At 53.4% G+C, this 24,842-nt stretch overlaps 1 long non-coding RNA gene across 2 annotated transcripts in view; it reads right to left on the bottom strand.

Annotated features, from left to right (window-relative positions):
* LOC142051476 (uncharacterized) overlaps positions 1–7,874 on the bottom strand; it is a 130,230-nt gene extending 122,356 nt beyond the window's left edge. For both annotated transcript variants that reach the window (XR_012658514.1, XR_012658513.1), the window contains exon 1: positions 7,770–7,874. This is a non-coding gene — a long non-coding RNA (uncharacterized LOC142051476). The remainder of the gene's footprint in view (positions 1–7,769) is intronic.
* Between the last annotated feature and the right edge of the window lie 16,968 nt (positions 7,875–24,842).

Below are 24,842 nucleotides of genomic sequence, written 5' to 3' on the forward strand. Positions count from 1 at the left end.
TACCTCCCAGTACATCCCAGTACATCCCAGTAGATCCTGGTACATCCCAAATCCCTGCCAGTTCCACCCGGTACAACCGAGTACAAGCCTGTACATCCTAGTTCCTCCACAGTACATCCCAGGGCATCCCCGCACATTGTAGTGCCTCCCAGTACATCCCAGTTCACTGCCAGTACTGGGAGGGACCTGGGATGTACTGGGAGGGAACTGGGACGTACTGGGATGTAATGGGACGGAAATGGGATGTATTGGGAGGCACTGGGAAAGAAGTGGTAGTGAACCGGGAGGGAACTGGGATGTACGGGGATGAACTGGTAGGAAACTGGGATGTACTGGGATGTACAGGAACAGAACTGGAATGTACAGCGATGTATTGGCATGTACTGGCAGCGAGCTGGGATTTACTGGGATGTACTGGGAGGAAACTGGGATATACTGGGAGGAAACTGGGATATACTGGGAGGAAACTGGGATATACTGGGAGGCATTGGGAGGGAAGTGGGTGTCAACTGGGACATTCCAGTTTCCTCCCAGTACATCCCAGTTCCCTACCAGTGCAGCCCAGTACATCCCAGTTCCCTCCCAGTCCGTCCCAATCCCCTCCCAGTACATCCCAGTTCCCTGCCAGTATGTCCCAGTACATCCCAGTTCCCTCCCAGTACATACCAGTTCCCTCCCAGTACATCCCAGTTCCCTCCCACTACATCCCAGTACATCCCAGTTCCCTCCCAGTACATACCAGTTCCCTCCCGGTACATCCTGGTACATCCCACTACATACCAGTTCCCTCCCAGTTCACTCCCAGTACATCCCAGTACTTCACAGTTCCCTCCCAGTACATCCCAGTACGTCCCAGTTCCCCTCAGTACATAACACTTCCCTCCCAGTACATACCAGTACATCCCAGTGTCCTCACGGTACGTCCCAGTTCCCTCCCAGTACATCCCAGTTCCCTCCCAGTTCACTCCCAGTACATAACAGTTACCTCCCAGTACATCCTAGTAGATCCTAGGACATCCCAAATCCCTGCCAGTTCCACCCGGTACAACCCAGTACAAGCCTGTACATCCTAGTTCCTCCACGGTACATCCCAGGGCATCCCCGCACATTGTAGTGCCTCCCAGTACATCCCAGTTCCCTCCCAGTACTGGGAGGGACCTAGGATTAACGGGGAGGGACCTGGGATGTACTGGGAGGGACCTGGGATGTACTGGGATGTAATGGGACGGAACTGGGATGTATTGGGAGGCACTGGGAAAGAAGTGGTAGCGAACCGGGAGGGAATTGGGATGTACGGGGATGAACTGGTAGGAAACTGGGATGTACTGGCATGGAACGGGGATGTATTGGGATGTACAGGAACGGAACTGGAATGTACTGGGATGTACTGGGAGCAAACTGGGATTTAATGGGATGTACTGGGAGGAAACTGGGAGGAAAGTGGGTGTCAACTGGGACATTCCAGTTTCCTCCCAGTACATCCCAGTTCCCTACCAGTGCATCCCAGTCCGTCCCAGTTCCCTCCCAGTCCGTCCCAGTACATCCCAGTTCCCTCCCAGTTCACTCCCAGTACATAACAGATACCTCCCAGTACATCCCAGTACATCCCAGTAGATCCTGGTACATCCCAAATCCCTGCCAGTTCCACCCGGTACAACCTAGTACAAGCCTGTACATCCTAGTTCCTCCACAGTACATCCCAGGGCATCCCCGCACATTGTAGTGCCTCCCAGTACATCCCAGTTCCCTCCCAGTACTGGGAGGGACCTGGGATGTACTGGGAGGGAACTGGGACGTACTGGGAGGGAACTGGGATGTACTGGGATGTAATGGGACGGAACTGGGATGTATTGGGAGGCACTGGGAAAGAAGTGGTAGTGAACCGGGAGGGAATTGGGATGTACGGGGATGAACTGGTAGGAAACTGGGATGTACTGGCATGGAACGGGGATGTATTGGGATGGACAGGAACGGAACTGGAATGTACTGCGATGTACTGGGATGTACTGGGAGCGAACTGGGATTTACTGGGATGTACTGGGAGGAAACTGGGATATACTGGGAGGAAACTGGGATATACTGGGAGGCATTGGGAGGGAAGTGGGTGTCAACTGGGACATTCCAGTTTCCTCCCAGTACATCCCAGTTCCCTACCAGTGCAGCCCAGTACATCCCAGTTCCCTCCCAGTCCGTCCCAATCCCCTCCCAGTACATCCCAGTTCCCTGCCAGTATGTCCCAGTACATCCCAGTTCCCTCCCAGTACATACCAGTTCCCTCCCACTACATCCCAGTACATCCTGGTACATCCCAGTTCCCACCCAGTACATCCTACTACATACCAGTTCCCTCCCAGTTCACTCCCGGTACATCCCAGTACTTCACAGTTCCCTCCCAGTACATCCCAGTACGTCCCAGTTCCCCTCAGTACATAACACTTCCCTCCCAGTACATACCAGTACATCCCAGTGTCCTCACAGTACATCCCAGTTCCCTCCCAGTACATCCCAGTTCCCTCCCAGTACATCCCAGTTCCCTCCCTGTTCCTTCCCAGTACATAACAGTTACCTCCCAGTACATCCCAGTAGATCCTGGTACATCCCAAATCCCTGCCAGTTCCACCCGGTACAACCCAGTACAAGCCTGTACATCCTAGTTCCTCCACAGTACATCCCAGGGCATCCCCGCACATTGTAGTGCCTCCCAGTACATCCCAGGTCCCTCCCAGTACTGGGAGGGAACTGGGATGTACTGGGAGGGACCTGGGATATACTGGGAGGGAACTGGGATGTACTGGGATGTAATGGGACGGAACTGGGATGTAATGGGACGGAACTGGGAAAGAAGTGGTAGTGAACCGGGAGGGAATTGGGATGTACGGGGATGAACTGGTAGGGAACTGGGATGTACTGGCATGGAACGGGGATGTATTGGGATGTACAGGAACAGAACTGGAATGTACAGCGATGTATTGGCATGTACTGGCAGCGAGCTGGGATTTACTGGGATGTACTGGGAGGAAACTGGGAGGCACTGGGAGGAAACTGGGATATACTGGGAGGAAACTGGGATATACTGGGAGGCATTGGGAGGGAAGTGGGTGTCAACTGGGACATTCCAGTTTCCTCCCAGTACATCCCAGTTCCCTACCAGTGCAGCCCAGTACATCCCAGTTCCCTCCCAGTCCGTCCCAATCCCCTCCCAGTACATCCCAGTTCCCTGCCAGTATGTCCCAGTACATCCAAGTTCCCTCCCAGTACATACCAGTTCCCTCCCAGTACATCCCAGTTCCCTCCCAGTTCCCTCCCACTACATCCCAGTACATCCCGGTACATCCCAGTTCCCACCCAGTACATCCTACTACATACCAGTTCCCTCCCAGTTCACTCCCAGTACATCCCACTACTTCACAGTTCCCTCCCAGTACATCCCAGATCCCTCCCAGTCCCTCCCAGTACATCCCAGTTCCCTCACAGTATATCCCAGTTCCCTCCCAGTTCACACACAGTTCACTCCCAGTTCCATTCCAGTACCTCCCAGTACATGCCAGTTGCCTCCCAGTTTCCTCTAAGTACATCCCAGTACTTCAAAGTTCCCTCCCAGTACATCCCAGTTCCCTCACAGTACATCCCAGTACTTCACAGTTCACTCCCACTACATCCCAGTACGTCCCAGTTCCCCCTTGGTACATAACACTTCCCTCCCAATACATCCAAGTTCCCTCCCAGTACATCCCAATCCCCTCCCAGTACATCCCAGTTCCCTGCCAGTATGTCCCCAGTACATCCCAGTTCGCTCCCAGTACATACCAGTTCCCTCCCAGTACATCCCAGTTCCCTCCCAGTTCCCTCCCACTACATCCCAGTACATCCCAGTTCCCTCCCAGTACATACCAGTTCCCTCCTAGTACATCCCAGTACATCCTGGTACATCCCAGTTCCCACCCAGTACATCCTACTACATACCAGTTCCCTCCCAGTTGACTCCCAGTATATCCCAGTACTTCACAGTTCCCTCCCAGTACATCCTAGTACGTCCCAGTTCCCCTCAGTACATAACACTTCCCTCCCAGTACATAACAGTACATCCCAGTGTCCTCACAGTACGTCCCAGTACCCTCCCAGTACATAACAGTTACCTCCCAGTACATCCCAGTACATCCTAGTAGATCCTGGTACATCCCAAATCCCTGCCAGTTCCACCTGGCACAACCCAGTACAAGCCTGTACATCCTAGTTCCTCCACGGTACATCCCAGGGCATCCCCGCACATTGTAGTGCCTCCCAGTACATCCCAGTTCCCTCCCAGTACTGGGAGGGAACTGGGATGTACTGGGAGGGAACTGGGATGTACTGGGATGTAATGGGACGGAACTGGGATGTATTGGGAGGCACTGGGAAAGAAGTGGTAGTGAACCGGGAGGGAATTGGGATGTAAGGGGATGAACTGGTAGGAAACTGGGATGTACTGGAATGTACGGCGATATATTGGCAAGTACTGGGAGCGAGCTGGGATTTACTGGGATGTACTGGGAGGAAACGGGGATATACTGGGAGGAAACGGGGATATACTGGGAGGAAAGTGGGTGTCAACTGGGACATTCCAGTTTCCTCCCAGTACATCCCAGTTCCCTACCAGTGCAGCCCAGTACATCCCAGATCCCTCCCAGTCCCTCCCAGTACATCCCAGTTCCCTCACAGTACATCCCAGTTCCCTCCCAGTTCACACACAGTTCACTCCCAGTTCCATTCCAGTACATCCCAGTACATGGCTGTTGCCTCCCAGTTTCCTCTAAGTACATCCCAGTACTTCAAAGTTCCCTCCCAGTACATCCCAGTTCCCTCACAGTACATCCCAGTACTTCACAGTTCACTCCCACTACATCCCAGTACGTCCCAGTTCCCCCTTGGTACATAACACTTCCCTCCCAATACATCCAAGTTCCCTCCCAGTACATCCCAGTTCCCTCCCAGTACATCCCAGTTCCCTGCCAGTATGTCCCAGTACAACCCAGTTCCCTCCCAGTTCCCTCCCACTACATCCCAGTTCCCTCCCAGTACATACCAGTTCCCTCCCAGTACATCCCAGTTCCCTCCCAGTTCCCTCCCAGTACATACCAGTTCCCTCCCAGTACATCCTGGTACATCCCAGTTCCCACCCAGTACATCCTACTACATACCAGTTCCCTCCCAGTTCACTCCCAGTACATCCCAGTACTTCACAGTTCCATCCCAGTACATCCCAGTACGCACCAGTTCCCCTCTGTACATAACACTTCCCTCCCAGTACATAACAGTACATCCCAGTGTCCTCACAGTACGTCCCAGTTCCCTCCCAGTACATCCCAGTTCCCTCCCAGTACATCCCAGTTCCCTCCCTGTTCCTTCCCAGTACATAACAGTTACCTCCCAGTACATCCCAGTACATCCTGGTACATCCCAAATCCCTGCCAGTTCCACCCGGTACAACCCAGTACAAGCCTGTACATCCTAGTTCCTCCACAGTACATCCCAGGGCATCCCCGCACATTGTAGTGCCTCCCAGTACATCCCAGCTCCCTCCCAGTACTGGGAGGGACCTAGGATTAACGGGGAGGGACCTGGGATGTACTGGGAGGGACCTGGGATGTACTGGGATGTAATGGGACGGAACTGGGATGTATTGGGAGGCACTGGGAAAGAAGTGGTAGTGAACCGGGAGGGAATTGGGATGTACGGGGATGAACTGGTAGGAAACTGGGATGTACTGGCATGGAACGGGGATGTATTGGGATGTACAGGCACGGAACTGGAATGTACTGCGATGTACTGGGATGTACTGGGATGTACTGGGAGCAAACTGGGATTTACTGGGATGTACTGGGAGGAGACTGGGATATACTGGGAGGCACTGGGAGGGAAGTGGGTGTCAACTGGGACATTCCAGATTCCTCCCAGTACATCCCAGTTCCCTACCAGTGCAGCCCAGTACGTCCCAGATCCCTCCCAGTCTGTCCCAGTACATCCCAGTACATCCCAGTTCCCTCACAGTACATCCCAGTTCCCTCACAGTTCACACACAGTTCACTCCCAGTTCCATTCCAGTACAGCCCAGTACATGCCACTTTCCTCCAAGTAAATCCCAGTTCTCTCCCACTACATCCAAGTTCCCTCCCACTTCCCTCTAAGTACATCCCAGTACTTCACAGTTCACTCCCAGTACATCCCAGTTCCCCCTCGGTACATAACAGTCCCCTCCCAGTACACCCCAGTACATCCCAGTTCCCTCCCAGTATGTCCCACTACATCCCAGTTCCCTCCCAGTCCATCCCAGTTCCCTCCCAGTAAATCCGAATTCCCAACACTTTCCACCCAGTACATCCCAGTTCCCTCCCAGTACATCCCAGTTCCCTCTAAGTACATCCCAGTACTTCACAGTTCCCTCCCAGCACATCCCAGTACATCCCAAATCCCTGCTAGTTCCACCCGGTACAACCCAATACAAGCCTGTACATCCTACTTTCTCCACGGTACATCCCAGGACATCCCAGCACATTGTAGTGCCTCCCAGTACACCCCAGGTCCCTCCCAGTACATCCTATTACATTCCAGTGCCCTCCCAGTACATTCCAGTGCCCTCCCAGTACATCCCAGTACATCCCAGTTCCATCCCAGTACATCCCAGTACATCCCAGTACATCCCAGTACATCCCAGTACATCCCAGTACATCCCAGTACATCCCAGTACATCCCAGTTCCCTCCCAGTACATCCCAGTTCCCTCCCAGTACATCCCAGTTCCCTCCCAGTACATCCCAGTTCCCTCCCAGTACATCCCAGTACTTCACAGTTCCCTCCCAGCACATCCCAGTACGTCCCAGTTACCCTCAGTACATAACACTTCCCTCCCAGTACATACCAGTACATCCCAGTTCCCTACCAGTTCCTTCCCAGTACATAACAGTTACCTCCCAGTACATCCCAGTACATCCTGGTACATCCCAAATTCCTGCCAGTTCCACCCGGTACAACCCAGTACAAGCCTGTACATCCTAGTTCCTCCACACTACATCCCAGGACATCCCAGGACATTGTAGAGCCTCCCAGTACGTCCCAGTTCCCTCCCAGTACAACCCAGTAGATCCTGGTACGTCCCCGTTCCCCGCACTGTACGTCCCCGTTCCCCGCACTGTACTGGGAGGACAACCGAGCCTGCGCAGTGACTGACATAGGGAACGAGCAAGTTTGTACCCATCACTAGACAAGACAATAATGACTATGTATGAGTATGTGAAATTTTCATCTATAAATTGTACGGGAAAGGTGCGTGAGGTACGCACGCCAGGAGGAGCGATCCCCCGTGCATTCGGCGCCGCGAATAAAGAATGCCTGCTCTTTAATACTAAATTGGTGTTGAGGAGTCGTTTCCGATTTTAACGCGTTTTTCAGTAACACAGGGAGTCAGATCAAGAGAGCCAGAGAACAACAAAACACCGACAGGCTACAGGACAGAGCAGGAGGAATAAAAAAAAAAAAAAAAACACGGAGCCAGAGCCAGGCAGAGAGAGGCGGAGAAAGAAAAAGGAGCCACAGGCTACAGGACAGAGAGAGGGAGGACTGAAAAGACGGGGAGGCAGGGAGCCACTCAGAGCGAGACGGAGAAAGAAGGTGCGGGGGGGGCGCAAAAAAAAATAATTTTGCAGCAGGTAAGGAAAGAGAGGGGGCCGGGGGAGAGACAGGGAGGGCCCAGGACGCACAAGAGAGGCAACGGGGCCCCAGTGGCCCAGGACTCACCGCGACTCTCGCTCTCAGCGCTGCTGGCACAATTTAGCCGTTCAGATGCTTCTTTCCCCTCCTCTCCTCCCTGCCTCTTCTGCAGCTCCAGACTCTAGGCCGTCCTCCACCTGAAGAGAATACGTGGGTGTCTTACAGCTCTTACCAGATGAGGCTTCCTAGGCACGTAGCCTAGCTCGCTCGTGCACTACACGCCCGTACCCAACTCCGGGTTACGCGTACAGACCCTACGGTGCACGTTGGTGGCATGGCCCGCTGCGGGCTATGAAGGGGGATCCTTCCTCCCCCACCTGCATGGACAGGCTCTCTCTTGCCTGCGGCAGGAAGGCAGCTGGCAGCCAGAGCACCTTCAGTTTCTTCTTCTTTACCTTTCGTTGGCGTCTCCAGCTTCAGCCGAGGCAGCTCCTGTCCGCAGCCGGGAAGGGCTTTGTCTATCCCTTTTCGGCCCTGCGCTGCGAGGACGGCGAGGACGGGCAGAGAGAAGCCACGCGAGCCTGAGACGGCCGCAGGCAACGGCATCCCCGGGGGAAGGACAGACAACCACGTTCTCAGCACGGTCTCTGGGAGAGGGAAAGAAGAAACAGCGACCGTCATTACCGTCGATCGACCCTGGCCAAAGCCTCTCCTTCCGCAGGGGCTTCTGGACACACCGCTCCCTCCCCACGCTACTGCTAAGGGCCCCTGCGCCAAGGGGGAATCCAGTGCGCTTGAGGGACGGCTTGCTGCCTTCACGACAGGGCCTGGGGGCGGCCTAAGGCTATGCAGCACGCTTATGGGGAGGTGCCGGAGCTGGGGGCAGGCGCACGGGGCAAGGGGGGCCCGGGGAGGCTGAGCGGGACCTCCGGTGGGCCGGGGAGGCGGCCATCATCTGCGCCCTGGGCACGGGGAAAAGGTCATCGTCCTCCTCCTTTCCCTCTTCCCTTCTGTCAGCTCCCGGGGAACTCACCGCTTCTCGGGAAGCGGCCGCACCCGCAAGCCCCCAGTAATCAACACGAATCCAACCCCAAAAATACACCTCGCGTACCGTACGCGCCACGGCCGCCCGGCACCCGAGCGCCGGAAGACCGCGCCTCCCGCCATGCCCGGCGAACCACGTGACAGGGCCGGCAGCCACTGCGCCAGGAATACAGCTCCCGGCATGCTCTGCGCCACAACCCGGCCGCCCGGCAGCCGCAAGGACTACAGCTCCTGGCATGCTCTGCGGCACAACCCGGCCGCCCGGCGGCCGGTTTGATGCGGAGCCACCCAGCATCCCTGCGAGCACAGCTGCAGGCGCAACAGCAGTTACGCAGCCACAACTAGGCACTAAACAAAGGCTTTCCAACACTGGAGGTCTAGAACAGGTAGACATTAGCACAGAAGCACAAGGGGCTCCGTCACCCTGCACAAATCTCCCCGTGCCTACACACGCACACGTTCAGAAGTTAGTTATCAGAAAACGCCCGACTCAGCCATTTGCCACAGTCACGAGACTCACGACATGATAACACGACATGACACACGAGGTGGGCTCAGAGTTTTAAGGCAAGAAATACCTCCCACGCCCCCCACCCGAGATCTTTCAGGGTCCACACCTGCCATCGCCCCGCACCAAACCTACCCGGCCAAAGGCTTTCAGGTGGCCCGAAACACTGTACACAGAAAATAACCAGGGACAGACCTGCATTGTTCGGAAGCGAACGATGCCCGACCGGGGCTCCTCTGCGGGGCACGGAGCCCCCCGGCCCCGCCCGGAGACACACACCCGCCCCCCGCTGCCCAAACTCACCCACCAGCGCTCTCCGGCCCCCGGACACGGCCGCGCTGCTCTCTCAGGCGGCTGCCGCAGGCGAGGCTCGGGCACCGCCAGGCCTCCAGGCGTCCCGAGGGGCTGCCGGCCACCGCAGGGGATGGCTGCCGGCGGCCGGACCGCCGCGGCGCTCCCCGCCCAGCTCCGAGCAGGCTCCGCCGGCCGCGGGCTTCCCACGCCGGGCCGCAGAGGGGCCCCGGCACCGCACAGGGACGCCTCGCGACCCGGCCGCCACACGCACCGGCCCTTCGGCCGCCACACGCACCGCTCCCGCCCCCGCTCCGACGCGCCGCGCACGCGCCACCGGAAGCCCGAGCCCCGCGGGGCGGCCCTTAAAGGGCGGCCGGAAGGAACGGCCCCCACCGGCCCCGCCACCGCGCCCAGCCGGTGAGCGCCAGCGCCCCCTGCTGGCCGGGCCGCGCTCAGCTCGCGAGGGCGCCGAGGGCCGGGCGGGGCGGGACGCGCCGGCTCGGGGCCAGCGCCTTCTCGGGGCGAGCGGGAAACCCCTGCGGGCCCCGGTCACGGCCGGGCACAGCCGCGCGCCCTCCGAGAGCTGCTGAACGGGGCTGCCGCTCGTTACACATACCGAGCCGTCTGCGACGGGAGCGGGCAGAGGAGGAAGGGGCCGGCGGCCGCGGCGCCCTGGCCCCAGGCGGGGGGGGGGGGCTGGGGCCCGGGGGGCCGCCCCCCTCCTCACAGTTCCCTCACAGTTCCCTCACAGTTCCCTCACAGTTCCCTCACAGTTCCCTCACAGTTCCCTCACAGTTCCCTCACAGTTCCCTCACAGTTCCCTCACAGTTCCCTCACAGTTCCCTCACAGTTCCCTCACAGTTCCCTCACAGTTCCCTCACAGTTCCCTCACAGTTCCCTCACAGTTCCCTCACAGTTCCCTCACAGTTCCCTCACAGTTCCCTCACAGTTCCCTCACAGTTCCCTCACAGTTCCCTCACAGTTCCCTCACAGTTCCCTCACAGTTCCCTCACAGTTCCCTCACAGTTCCCTCACAGTTCCCTCACAGTTCCCTCACAGTTCCCTCACAGTTCCCTCACAGTTCCCTCACAGTTCCCTCACAGTTCCCTCACAGTTCCCTCACAGTTCCCTCACAGTTCCCTCACAGTTCCCTCACAGTTCCCTCACAGTTCCCTCACAGTTCCCTCACAGTTCCCTCACAGTTCCCTCACAGTTCCCTCACAGTTCCCTCACAGTTCCCTCACAGTTCCCTCACAGTTCCCTCACAGTTCCCTCACAGTTCCCTCACAGTTCCCTCACAGTTCCCTCACAGTTCCCTCACAGTTCCCTCACAGTTCCCTCACAGTTCCCTCACAGTTCCCTCACAGTTCCCTCACAGTTCCCTCACAGTTCCCTCACAGTTCCCTCACAGTTCCCTCACAGTTCCCTCACAGTTCCCTCACAGTTCCCTCACAGTTCCCTCACAGTTCCCTCACAGTTCATCCCATGGACGGAACCGGGACCTACTGTGAGGCACTGGGAAAGAAGTGGGAGGAAGCCGGGACAGACCAATATAGCCCAGTATGGACTAGACCAATATAGCCCAGTATGGACTGGAGGGAACTGCGAGGGAACCGCGAGAGAACCCCACAGAACAAACCATGGGGCACGAGAAGGCAGAGAATTAAGAATTAGGGACAGGGAGCCAGAAAAAAAAAAGAAAAAAACCAAAGGGAGACAGAGAGCAAAAGGAATCGCAATGCGTACGGAGAGAAGAGAGAAACAATTCTAGCATAGGGTCACGCGGGAGCCAGGGACAGCAAGATGGAGAAAGGACAGAAGCTACAGGCTACAGGGCAGAGAGGGAAGAATTAATGAATAGACACAGAGAGATGGGCAGAAAGACATGGAGAAAGGCTAAAGATCACACGGCCTACAGGGAAGAGAGAAGAGAGGGAGGAATTTTAAAAACAGGGGCAAGAAGCCAGAGAGAGGGAGAGAGAAGCAACAATAAAATGGGGACAAGCCACAGGGCAGCGAGGAGGGAATCAATGAATAAGAACACGAGACCAAAGAGAACACAATGTAGAATGGAAAAAAGGAACAGCGGCCTACAGGGAAGGAGGAATTAAAGATCAGGGACTGGGAGGCAGACAGAGACACATGAAGAAACAAGTGGAAAAAAAAAAAAAACAAACAAACCAACAGCAATGGGCTACAAAGACAGAGAGGGAGGAAATGAGGAAATAAAACATCGCAGCAAGGAGCTGGACAGAGAGAGATGAGGACAAACAAATAGCACGGGTCCACGTGACAGAGAACGTGGAATTAGAACACAGAGAGAGGGAGCCGGACAGAGAGAGAGGCCGAGAGAAACATCTAGACAGGCTACAGCGGGCAGAGGCAGGAATTAAAACCTAGGGACAGGGAGCTGGACAGAGAGAGATGGAGGTCACAGGGAACAGCGGTGGCTGCAGGAAGAACAGGAATTCATGAATAGGGCAAGGGAGCTGGACAGAGAAGAACTCAGAAAGGCAAGAACAGTAGCAGGGTACAGAGCAGAGAAGACGAATTAAAAAGCACGGGGGGAGCGTTGAGGCAGACAGAGAGAGATTAAGAAAAAAGTCACGGGCTACGTGGCAAAGCAGGAGGAATTCAGAAACGAGGATGGGAACCAAGGGAGAGTGTGCTGGTGAAGGATAACGGGCATTAAAAGTGAGGGACGGGGAGCTGGGAAAAGCGAGGCAGAGAAAAACAGAATCACAGAGAGAATCACACAAAGCCAAAAAAGAAGAAACTGAACAACAGGAACAGGTGTAACCAAAGCGATGAAATCAACCAACCAGAGACGGTGTTCCATTACGGGAACATGGAGCGTACCAATCAGCGCACCTGTCGATCTGCATTTTAGTGCCTAGGCGATCGTTAATGTCAGCAGAACAACAGACAACGTGCTTCTGTCAGAAAAGGATGACAAAACGCGGTTTCGCTTAGCGGACTGAGAAAACTAGCCAAGACTGCCAAGAGTAAGAGCCGAGAAGCTAAAAGGTAATTCCGGCAGGGGGAGATCGCGACCACCGACTCACAGACCACCACCGACCCAAGTAACACCACCTACTCAGAAGAGAACAACGGAAGAGGACAACCGAGCCTGCGCAGTGATTGACATACGGAACGAGCAAGTTTGTACCCATCGCTAGACAAGACAATAATGACTATGTATGAGTATGTAAAATTTTCATCTACAAATTGTACAGGAAAGGTGCGTGAGGTACGCACGCCAGGAGGAGCGATCCCCCGTGCATCCGGCGCCGTGAATATAGAATGCCTGCTCTTTAATACTAAATTGGTGTTGAGGAGTCGTTTCCGATTTTAACGCGTTTTTCGGTAACAGTTTTGGCACCCCAGGTGGGAACCTGCTTTTGAATCTCGACGGATCCGTGGGATCGTGGGACCTGCAGCCGGCCCCGAGGAATTCTCCGGGAGAGCTTCCGATCCCCGGGCCAGAGAATTCTGAGCAAGATCCCCTGGATTGAGGTAAACAAGGCATTCTTTGAAGAAGAAACTTAGGTAGAATAACACGTGGGGTTAGTTTCCCACATAGGATAGGATAGCGGGTTTGAGTCCCACAGGCCTGCCCGTAAGGCGCGGCGAAAGCCACGCAGGGTCGGGGCCAAGAGGTGCCGCGGTTGGTAAGTCTCTGCTAGGCGAAAGCCTGTGGAGCGGGACCCGAGGGTAGGGGAGTCTTCAACAGGGGGTTGAAGTCTCCAGGGATATCTAGCAGGGGGCTACAGATCCCAGTGGCAGATTTCCAGTGAGACCTCTAACGGGGGTTGGAGTCCCTCTGACTAGTATTTGTGATAGTGCACTATCACAACTACTAGTCGACTGGGAGACGGGAGCATTACTGAGTAGGAAACCTATCCCACAGAGAACACCTTTGCGATGTATTTTGAAGCACTGCAAAGACGTCGGGGGCGGTGACCCACTAACTCGGAAACCATTAATTGAATATTGCAATCATTGGTGGCCAACGTATCAATTGGAAGGTGGGCACAAATGGCCAGAACATGAGACATTGCAATATCGTACCATCTTGCAATTAATGTTGTTTTGTAAAAAGGGAAGGCAAATGGGAAGAAGTGGCATATGTTGATTTGTTCTTTACACCGTGGAATCATCCCGAGCAGCAGAAACAGCGTGAGGTATGTCCACAAGATTCTACGGCAATGTTTCTGAAAAGAGGAAAACGTGGTGAGAACTTGAAAGAGTGTTGCTCTACTTGTGATACTGGATACTTCGCTTGATGAAACTGACAAGAAAATAGTATGGAATACAGCCAGAAGGCAGGTGCAGGGAGCACATGCTAACGGGAATTTACAGAGAACAATGAATAAGAATTTTCCATCTACAAATCCCGAGTGGGACCCTAATCAGCCAGGACCCAGGGGAATGTTGACTAGATGTCAGAGAGAGATTTTATTTGGAGTAAGACAAGCAATGCCAAAAGCAATAAATTGGTCAAAATTTATGAAGTGAGACAAGAATTAAGTGAGTCCCCTTCAGCCTTTATGGAAAGACTGAAGGTGACCACCAGAAAATATACTCATTTGAACCCAGAAAAACCAGAAAAAGCAATTCAGCTGGTCTCTATATTCATAAGACAATCAGCCCCAGATGGGGGCGGGGGGAGAGAAAACAACCTTCAGAAACTAGAACAACCTGAATCCAGAGATCTGGGTTAAATGCTTGAAGTAGCTCGGCATGAAGGAGACCAGGGGAATCAACCCTAGCTGAACACCTGGTTACACTGAAGCTACGGAATGAAGAAATAGAATTTTTGGTAGATACGGGAGCCACTTATTTGGTATTGAATACACGTGAAGAGAAATTTGATCATAAATCAGTAGATGTTGCTAGCGCAACAGGGCAAAGAAAAATTAGCCCCTCTCAGAGCCATTAAAGTTTAAATTGGAGAAGCAATGGGCAACTCACCAGTTTCTGCATATGCCTGAATGTCCACTGCCTCTGTTATGACGAGATCTATTAGGTCAATTAGATGCTCAAGTAACTTTTAAAGATGGAGAGATTAAATCACTAATACCAGAATCAAAAGCCACAGAGGCGAGAGCGTTTATGTTACAGGATTCCTCCAGGGAGGAACAGGTTCCCGAGGAAGTGGAAAACGTAGTAATTCCTTTGGTTTGAGCGAGCGGAGCTCCGGAGCGATCTAAGTGGGCAGAGCCGGTAAAAGTAACCTTAAAGCCTGGAGCCAAGCCCGTAAGACAAAAACAATACCCTATTAAGCGAGAGGCTCGAAAAGGATTACAGAAGTTAATTATAAAATTTTTCAGAATATGAGCTTTTAGTGGAATGTGAATCAGAATATAGTACTCCTGTGTCGCCAGTAAAGAAATCTAGAGGCAAAGAGTATTAGCTAGTTCACGATTTAAGGGCTATAAATCAGGTGGTCCAAGATATACATCCGGTAGTAGCTAATCCATACACTTTACTGACCTCTTTTAAAGGAGGAGCATAAATGGTTTACTGTACTAGATTTGAAGGACGCCTTCTTTTGCATACCTCCAGGCATAAAAAGTCAAAGCCTATTTGCTTTGGAATGGGAAAGCCCCACCACAGAATGAAAGACACAGCTACCATGGACCGTACTTCCACAAGGATTTAAAAATAGTCCTACGATACTTGAGACTCAGCTGGCAAAAAAAAATTAGAGATATAGAAAAAACAGAACCCAGGGAGAGGCATCTTGTTACAGAATGCGGATGACATTCTGATAGCGGCACAAAGTAAAGAAAAATGTTTTGAAATTTTTAAATTTTCTGGGCCAAGGAAGATGCGGAGTTTCCAGAAACAAAACCCAAATAGGAAAAGAAGCAGCCATTTATTTAGGATTTGAAATATCTCAAAGACAAAGACAATTAGAAAGTGAAAAGAAAGAAACTATTTGTCAAATTCCCGAACCTAGCAGCCCGAAGGAACTGAGAGCTTTTCTGAAAACAATGAAATAGCATCAGCTCTGGATTCTGAACTATAGACTGTATGTAAAACCATTATTTGAGGCATTGAAAGACTCAAAAGGATAAATATTTAACCTGGACGCCCGGATGCCAAACGGCATTCAAAGAACTGAAAAGAGCCTCGATGATGGCCCCTGCATTAGGCCTACCTGATTTCGCTAAACCTTTTCAGTTGTTTGTCCACGAAAGACAACATTTAGCCCTTGGAGTGCTGACACAGCGACTGGGAACCTGGAAGAGACCTGTGGGCTACTTCTCCAAACAACCTGACCACGCGAGTAAAAGATGGCCTAGGTGTTTACGGGCAGTAGCAACAACAGCGCTGCCGATCCGGGAAGCCCCAAAGTTAACAATGGGACAGAAGATGACAGTATATGTCCCGCACATAGCGGTGACTGTTTTAGAACAAAAGGGGGGTCGTTGGCTATCCCTTAGCAGAATGTTGAAATATCAAGTTGTTCTGTTAGAACAAGACGATGTGGAATCGAAGACTACTGCTATACTGAATCCTGCTATGTTTTTAACAACAGAAAACCTTACGGACAATTTAGAACACGATCGCTTGCTAACTATTGAACAAGTCTATTCCAGCAGACCAGACCTGAGACACAAACCTCTGGGAAAATCCTGATCTGGAGTTGTTTACAGATGGAAGAAGCTCTGGGCGAGAAGAGAAGCGAATGGCCGGATATGCTGTCGTTATCGCCGCCGAGGGAACGGAGTCAGGGGTGCTGCCTGCAAACACCTCAGCACAGAAAGCAGTATTGGTAGCATTGAAGCGAGCTCTGCGAATGGCAGCAGGACAAAGGATAAATATCTAGACTGATTCCAAACGTGCATTTGGTGTGATCCACGATCATGGAGCTATTGGGAAGGAGAAAGGACTGCCATCAGCCCAAGAATCATCAATACAGCATAAAGAAGAAATTCTCCAACTTCCGGAAGACGTGCAGAAACCAAAAGAAGTGGCGGTAAAGCGTTGCAAAGCTCATCAATTTGGCCAGACGGCTGTAAACATAAGCAAACGACTGACCGATAAAGCTGCAAAGAGGACTGCAGAGCAAGGTATCCTTGCACTAGTACCAGTAAAACAGATCAGAATTCCAAAGTTGAAACCGAGATATAATAAATTGGATGAGCAATTAGCAGAACAATTGGAAGCATCACAAAACACAGAGAGATGGTAGGTAACACCAGAAAAACAAGTAATAACAACAACCACCCCACAAGTTATGACAGAACTTGCAAAAGAAAACCATGAGCAAACACATTAGGCTGTAGGCGCTACGGTTTTGAGTTTAAAAACATCTGTAGCGTGTGTAGGCACGACAAGAATAGTTAAACCCATAGTAGCTAAGTGTCCAATCTGTCCTAGAAATAATCCCCTGAACCAAAGGAAACAACCTTTAGGAGTAACAAAACAAAAAATTCTCCCGGAAATTATTAGCAAATTAAGTTCTCTGAGTTACCCAGACAAAATAGATATAGCAGTATTTGTCAGTGCTGATTGACAAATTTTCTAGATGGCCAGCAGCTTTCTCGTGCTGCACCGACAAAGCTAGAGTAGTAGTTAAGACGTTGCTGAAGGAAATAATACCAAGATTTAGAGTGCCAACGGGAATGTCCTCTGATAGAGCACCACATTTTTTTGCAGAGGTACTTCAACAAATTAATAAAATTTTGGGTAGAAAATGGGACCTGCATACACCCTGGAGACCACAATCAAGTGAAAAATTTCAGAACATGAAGCAAACACTAAACTGACATAGTGGAATATTATTGATCTAGGATGGAAGTATTGAGAAAATTATTATTTCAGAACTTCCAAACAGGGGAAATGTAACCAAAGTGATGAAATCAACCAGAGACGGTGTTCCATTACGGGAACATGGAGCGTACCAATCAGCGTATCTGTCGATCTGCATTTTAGTCCGTAGGCGATCATTAATGCGAACAGAACAACAGACAACGTGCTTCTGTCAGAAAAGGATGAAAAAACGCTGTTTCGCTTAGCGGACTGAGAAAACTAGCCAAGACTGCCAAGAGTAAGAGCCGAGAAGCTAAAAGGTAATTCCGGCAGGGGGAGATCGCGACCACCGACTCACAGACCACCACCGACCCAAGTAACAGAAGAGAACAACGGAAGAGGACAACCGAGCCTGCGCAGCGATTTACATACGGAACGAGCAAGTTTGTACCAATCAGCAGACAGGACAATAATGAATATGTATGAATACGTAAAACATTGATCTACAAATTGTACGGGAAAGGTGCGTGAGGTACGCACGCCAGGAGGAGCGATCCCCCGTGCATCCGGCGCCGCGAATAAAGAATGCCTGCTCTTTAATACTAAATTGGTGTTGAGGAGTCGTTTCCGATTTTAACGCGTTTTTCGGTAACACAGGAAGTCAGATCAAGAGAGCCAGAGAACAACAAAACACCGACAGGCTACAGGACAGAGCAGGAGGAATAAAAAAAAAAAAAAAAACGGAGCCAGAGCCAGGCAGAGAGAGGCGGAGAAAGAAAAAGGAGCCACAGGCTACAGGACAGAGAGAGGGAGGACTGAAAAGACGGGGAGGCAGGGAGCCACTCAGAGCGAGATGGAGAAAGAAGGTGCGGGGGGGGGGGGCGCAAAAAAAAAAGTAAATTTTGCAGCAGGTAAGGAAAGAGAGGGGGCCGGGGGAGAGACAGGGAGGGCCCAGGACGCACAAGAGAGGCAACGGGGCCCCAGTGGCCCAGGACTCACCGCGACTCTCGCTCTCAGCGCTGCTGGCACAATTTAGCCGTTCAGATGCTTCTTTCCCCTCCTCTCCTCCCTGCCTCTTCTGCAGCTCCAGACTCTAGGCCGTCCTCCACCTGAAGAGAATACGTGGGTGTCTTACAGCTCTTACCAGATGAGGCTTCCTAGGCACGTAGCCTAGCTCGCTCGTGCACTACACGCCCGTACCCAACTCCGGGTTACGCGTACAGACCCTACGGTGCACGTTGGTGGCCTGGCCCGCTGCGGGCTATGAAGGGGGATCCTTCCTCCCCCACCTGCATGGACAGGCTCTCTCTTGCCTGCGGCAGGAAGGCAGCTGGCAGCCAGAGCACCTTCAGTTTCTTCTTCTTTACCTTTCGTTGGCGTCTCCAGCTTCAGCTGAGGCAGCTCCTGTCCGCAGCCGGGAAGGGCTTTGTCTATCCCTTTTCGGCCCTGCGCTGCGAGGACGGCGAGGACGGGCAGAGAGAAGCCACGCGAGCCTGAGACGGCCACAGGCAACGGCATCCCCGGGGGAAGGACAGACAACCACGTCCTCAGCACGGTCTCTGGGAGAGGGAAAGAAGAAACAGTGACCGTCATTACCGTCGATCGACCCTGGCCAAAGCCTCTCCTTCCGCAGGGGCTTCTGGACACACCGCTCCCTCCCCACGCTACTGCTAAGGGCCCCTGCGCCGAGGGGGAATCCAGTGCGCTTGAGGGCCGGCTCGCTGCCTTCACGACAGGGCCTGGGGGCGGCCTAAGGCTATGCAGCACGCTTATGGGGAGGTGCCGGAGCTGGGGGCAGGCGCACGGGGCAAGGGGGGCCCGGGGAGGCTGAGCGGGACCTCCGGTGGGCCGGGGACGCGGCCATCATCTGCGCCCTGGGCACGGGGAAAAGGTCATCATCCTCCTCCTTTCCCTCTTCCCTTCTGTCAGCTCCCGGGGAACTCACCGCTTCTCGGGAAGCGGCCGCACCCGCAAGCCCCCAGTAATCAACACGAATCCAACCCCAAAAATACACCTCGCGTACCGTACGCGCCACGGCCGTCCGGCACCCGAGCGCCGGAAGACCGCGCCTCCCGCCATGCCCGGCGAACCACGTGACAGGGCCGGCAGCCACTGCGCCAGGAATACAGCTCCCGGCATGCTCTGCGGCACAACCCGGCCGCCCGGCGGCCGGTTTGATGCGGAGCCACCCAGCATCCCTGCGAGCACAGCTGCAGGCGCAACAGCAGTTACGCAGCCACAACTAGGCACTAAACAAAGGCTTTCCAACACTGGAGGTCTAGAACAGGTAGACATTAGCACAGAAGCACAAGGGGCTCCGTCACCCTGCACAAATCTCCCCGTGCCTACACACGCACACGTTCAGAAGTTAGTTATCAGAAAACGCCCGACTCAGCCATTTGCCACAGTCACGAGACTCACGACATGATAACACGACATGACACACGAGGTGGGCTCAGAGTTTTAAGGCAAGAAATACCTCCCACGCCCCCCACCCGAGATCTTTCAGGGTCCACACCTGCCATCGCCCCGCACCAAACCTACCCGGCCAAAGGCTTTCAGGTGGCCCGAAACACTGTACACAGAAAATAACCAGGGACAGACCTGCATTGTTCGGAAGCGAACGATGCCCGACCGGGGCTCCTCTGCGGGGCACGGAGCCCCCCGGCCCCGCCCGGAGACACACACCCGCCCCCCGCTGCCCAAACTCACCCACCAGCGCTCTCCGGCCCCCGGACACGGCCGCGCTGCTCTCTCAGGCGGCTGCCGCAGGCGAGGCTCGGGCACCGCCAGGCCTCCAGGCGTCCCGAGGGGCTGCCGGCCACCGCAGGGGATGGCTGCCGGCGGCCGGACCGCCGCGGCGCTCCCCGCCCAGCTCCGAGCAGGCTCCGCCGGCCGCGGGCTTCCCACGCCGGGCCGCAGAGGGGCCCCGGCACCGCACAGGGACGCCTCGCGACCCGGCCGCCACACGCACCGGCCCTTCGGCCGCCACACGCACCGCTCCCGCCCCCGCTCCGACGCGCCGCGCACGCGCCACCGGAAGCCCGAGCCCCGCGGGGCGGCCCTTAAAGGGCGGCCGGAAGGAACGGCCCCCACCGGCCCCGCCACCGCGCCCAGCCGGTGAGCGCCAGCGCCCCCTGCTGGCCGGGCCGCGCTCAGCTCGCGAGGGCGCCGAGGGCCGGGCGGGGCGGGACGCGCCGGCTCGGGGCCAGCGCCTTCTCGGGGCGAGCGGGAAACCCCTGCGGGCCCCGGTCACGGCCGGGCACAGCCGCGCGCCCTCCGAGAGCTGCTGAACGGGGCTGCCGCTCGTGACACATACCGAGCCGTCTGCGACGGGAGCGGGCAGAGGAGGAAGGGGCCGGCGGCCGCGGCGCCCTGGCCCCAGGCGGGGGGGGGGGGCTGGGGCCCGGGGGGCCGCCCCCCTACTCACAGTTCCCTCACAGTTCCCTCACAGTTCCCTCACAGTTCCCTCACAGTTCCCTCACAGTTCCCTCACAGTTCCCTCACAGTTCCCTCACAGTTCCCTCACAGTTCCCTCACAGTTCCCTCACAGTTCCCTCACAGTTCCCTCACAGTTCCCTCACAGTTCCCTCACAGTTCCCTCACAGTTCCCTCACAGTTCCCTCACAGTTCCCTCACAGTTCCCTCACAGTTCCCTCACAGTTCCCTCACAGTTCCCTCACAGTTCCCTCACAGTTCCCTCACAGTTCCCTCACAGTTCCCTCACAGTTCCCTCACAGTTCCCTCACAGTTCCCTCACAGTTCCCTCACAGTTCCCTCACAGTTCCCTCACAGTTCCCTCACAGTTCCCTCACAGTTCCCTCACAGTTCCCTCACAGTTCCCTCACAGTTCCCTCACAGTTCCCTCACAGTTCCCTCACAGTTCATCCCATGGACGGAACCGGGACCTACTGTGAGGCACTGGGAAAGAAGTGGGAGGAAGCCGGGACAGACCAATATAGCCCAGTATGGACTAGACCAATATAGCCCAGTATGGACTGGAGGGAACTGCGAGGGAACCGCGAGAGAACCCCACAGAACAAACCATGGGGCACGAGAAGGCAGAGAATTAAGAATTAGGGACAGGGAGCCAGAAAAAAAAAAAGAAAAAAACCAAAGGGAGACAGAGAGCAAAAGGAATCGCAATGCGTACGGAGAGAAGAGAGAAACAATTCTAGCATAGGGTCACGCGGGAGCCAGGGACAGCAAGATGGAGAAAGGACAGAAGCTACAGGCTACAGGGCAGAGAGGGAAGAATTAATGAATAGACACAGAGAGATGGGCAGAAAGACATGGAGAAAGGCTAAAGATCACACGGCCTACAGGGAAGAGAGAAGAGAGGGAGGAATTTTAAAAACAGGGGCAAGAAGCCAGAGAGAGGGAGAGAGAAGCAACAATAAAATGGGGACAAGCCACAGGGCAGCGAGGAGGGAATCAATGAATAAGAACACGAGACCAAAGAGAACACAATGTAGAATGGAAAAAAGGAACAGCGGCCTACAGGGAAGGAGGAATTAAAGATCAGGGACTGGGAGGCAGACAGAGACACATGAAGAAACAAGTGGAAAAAAAAAAAAAACAAACAAACCAACAGCAATGGGCTACAAAGACAGAGAGGGAGGAAATGAGGAAATAAAACATCGCAGCAAGGAGCTGGACAGAGAGAGATGAGGACAAACAAATAGCACGGGTCCACGTGACAGAGAACGTGGAATTAGAACACAGAGAGAGGGAGCCGGACAGAGAGAGAGGCCGAGAGAAACATCTAGACAGGCTACAGCGGGCAGAGGCAGGAATTAAAACCTAGGGACAGGGAGCTGGACAGAGAGAGATGGAGGTCACAGGGAACAGCGGTGGCTGCAGGAAGAACAGGAATTCATGAATAGGGCAAGGGAGCTGGACAGAGAAGAACTCAGAAAGGCAAGAACAGTAGCAGGGTACAGAGCAGAGAAGACGAATTAAAAAGCACGGGGGGAGCGTTGAGGCAGACAGAGAGAGATTAAGAAAAAAGTCACGGGCTACGTGGCAAAGCAGGAGGAATTCAGAAACGAGGATGGGAACCAAGGGAGAGTGTGCTGGTGAAGGATAACGGGCATTAAAAGTGAGGGACGGGGAGCTGGGAAAAGCGAGGCAGAGAAAAACAGAATCACAGAGAGAATCACACAAAGCCAAAAAAGAAGAAACTGAACAACAGGAACAGGTGTAACCAAAGCGATGAAATCAACCAACCAGAGACGGTGTTCCATTACGGGAACATGGAGCGTACCAATCAGCGCACCTGTCGATCTGCATTTTAGTGCCTAGGCGATCGTTAATGTCAGCAGAACAACAGACAACGTGCTTCTGTCAGAAAAGGATGACAAAACGCGGTTTCGCTTAGCGGACTGAGAAAACTAGCCAAGACTGCCAAGAGTAAGAGCCGAGAAGCTAAAAGGTAATTCCGGCAGGGGGAGATCGCGACCACCGACTCACAGACCACCACCGACCCAAGTAACACCACCTACTCAGAAGAGAACAACGGAAGAGGACAACCGAGCCTGCGCAGTGATTGACATACGGAACGAGCAAGTTTGTACCCATCGCTAGACAAGACAATAATGACTATGTATGAGTATGTAAAATTTTCATCTACAAATTGTACAGGAAAGGTGCGTGAGGTACGCACGCCAGGAGGAGCGATCCCCCGTGCATCCGGCGCCGTGAATATAGAATGCCTGCTCTTTAATACTAAATTGGTGTTGAGGAGTCGTTTCCGATTTTAACGCGTTTTTCGGTAACAGTTTTGGCACCCCAGGTGGGAACCTGCTTTTGAATCTCAACGGATCCGTGGGATCGTGGGACCTGCAGCCGGCCCCGAGGAATTCTCCGGGAGAGCTTCCGATCCCCGGGCCAGAGAATTCTGAGCAAGATCCCCTGGATTGAGGTAAACAAGGCATTCTTTGAAGAAGAAACTTAGGTAGAATAACACGTGGGGTTAGTTTCCCACATAGGATAGGATAGCGGGTTTGAGTCCCACAGGCCTGCCCGTAAGGCGCGGCGAAAGCCACGCAGGGTCGGGGCCAAGAGGTGCCGCGGTTGGTAAGTCTCTGCTAGGCGAAAGCCTGTGGAGCGGGACCCGAGGGTAGGGGAGTCTTCAACAGGGGGTTGAAGTCTCCAGGGATATCTAGCAGGGGGCTACAGATCCCAGTGGCAGATTTCCAGTGAGACCTCTAACGGGGGTTGGAGTCCCTCTGACTAGTATTTGTGATAGTGCACTATCACAACTACTAGTCGACTGGGAGACGGGAGCATTACTGAGTAGGAAACCTATCCCACAGAGAACACCTTTGCGATGTATTTTGAAGCACTGGAAAGACGTCGGGGGCGGTGACCCACTAACTCGGAAACCATTAATTGAATATTGCAATCATTGGTGGCCAACGTATCAATTGGAAGGTGGGCACAAATGGCCAGAACACGAGACATTGCAATATCGTACCATCTTGCAATTAATGTTGTTTTGTAAAAAGGGAAGGCAAATGGGAAGAAGTGGCATATGTTGATTTGTTCTTTACACCGTGGAATCATCCCGAGCAGCAGAAACAGCGTGAGGTATGTCCACAAGATTCTACGGCAATGTTTCTGAAAAGAGGAAAACGTGGTGAGAACTTGAAAGAGTGTTGCTCTACTTGTGATACTGGATACTTCGCTTGATGAAACTGACAAGAAAATAGTATGGAATACAGCCAGAAGGCAGGTGCAGGGAGCACATGCTAACAGGAATTTACAGAGAACAATGAATAAGAATTTTCCATCTACAAATCCCGAGTGGGACCCTAATCAGCCAGGACCCAGGGGAATGTTGACTAGATGTCAGAGAGAGATTTTATTTGGAGTAAGACAAGCAATGCCAAAAGCAATAAATTGGTCAAAATTTATGAAGTGAGACAAGAATTAAGTGAGTCCCCTTCAGCCTTTATGGAAAGACTGAAGGTGACCACCAGAAAATATACTCATTTGAACCCAGAAAAACCAGAAAAAGCAATTCAGCTGGTCTCTATATTCATAAGACAATCAGCCCCAGATGGGGGCGGGGGGAGAGAAAACAACCTTCAGAAACTAGAACAACCTGAATCCAGAGATCTGGGTTAAATGCTTGAAGTAGCTTGGCATGAAGGAGACCAGGGGAATCAACCCTAGCTGAACACCTGGTTACACTGAAGCTACGGAATGAAGAAATAGAATTTTTGGTAGATACGGGAGCCACTTATTTGGTATTGAATACACGTGAAGAGAAATTTGATCATAAATCAGTAGATGTTGCTAGCGCAACAGGGCAAAGAAAAATTAGCCCCTCTCAGAGCCATTAAAGTTTAAATTGGAGAAGCAATGGGCAACTCACCAGCAACTCACCAGTTTCTGCATATGCCTGAATGTCCACTGCCTCTGTTATGACGAGATCTATTAGGTCAATTAGATGCTCAAGTAACTTTTAAAGATGGAGAGATTAAATCACTAATACCAGAATCAAAAGCCACAGAGGCGAGAGCGTTTATGTTACAGGATTCCTC

This window comes from Phalacrocorax aristotelis, unplaced genomic scaffold (genome assembly GCF_949628215.1).
Source record: "Phalacrocorax aristotelis unplaced genomic scaffold, bGulAri2.1 scaffold_68, whole genome shotgun sequence".
Classification (NCBI taxonomy): domain Eukaryota; kingdom Metazoa; phylum Chordata; class Aves; order Suliformes; family Phalacrocoracidae; genus Phalacrocorax; species Phalacrocorax aristotelis.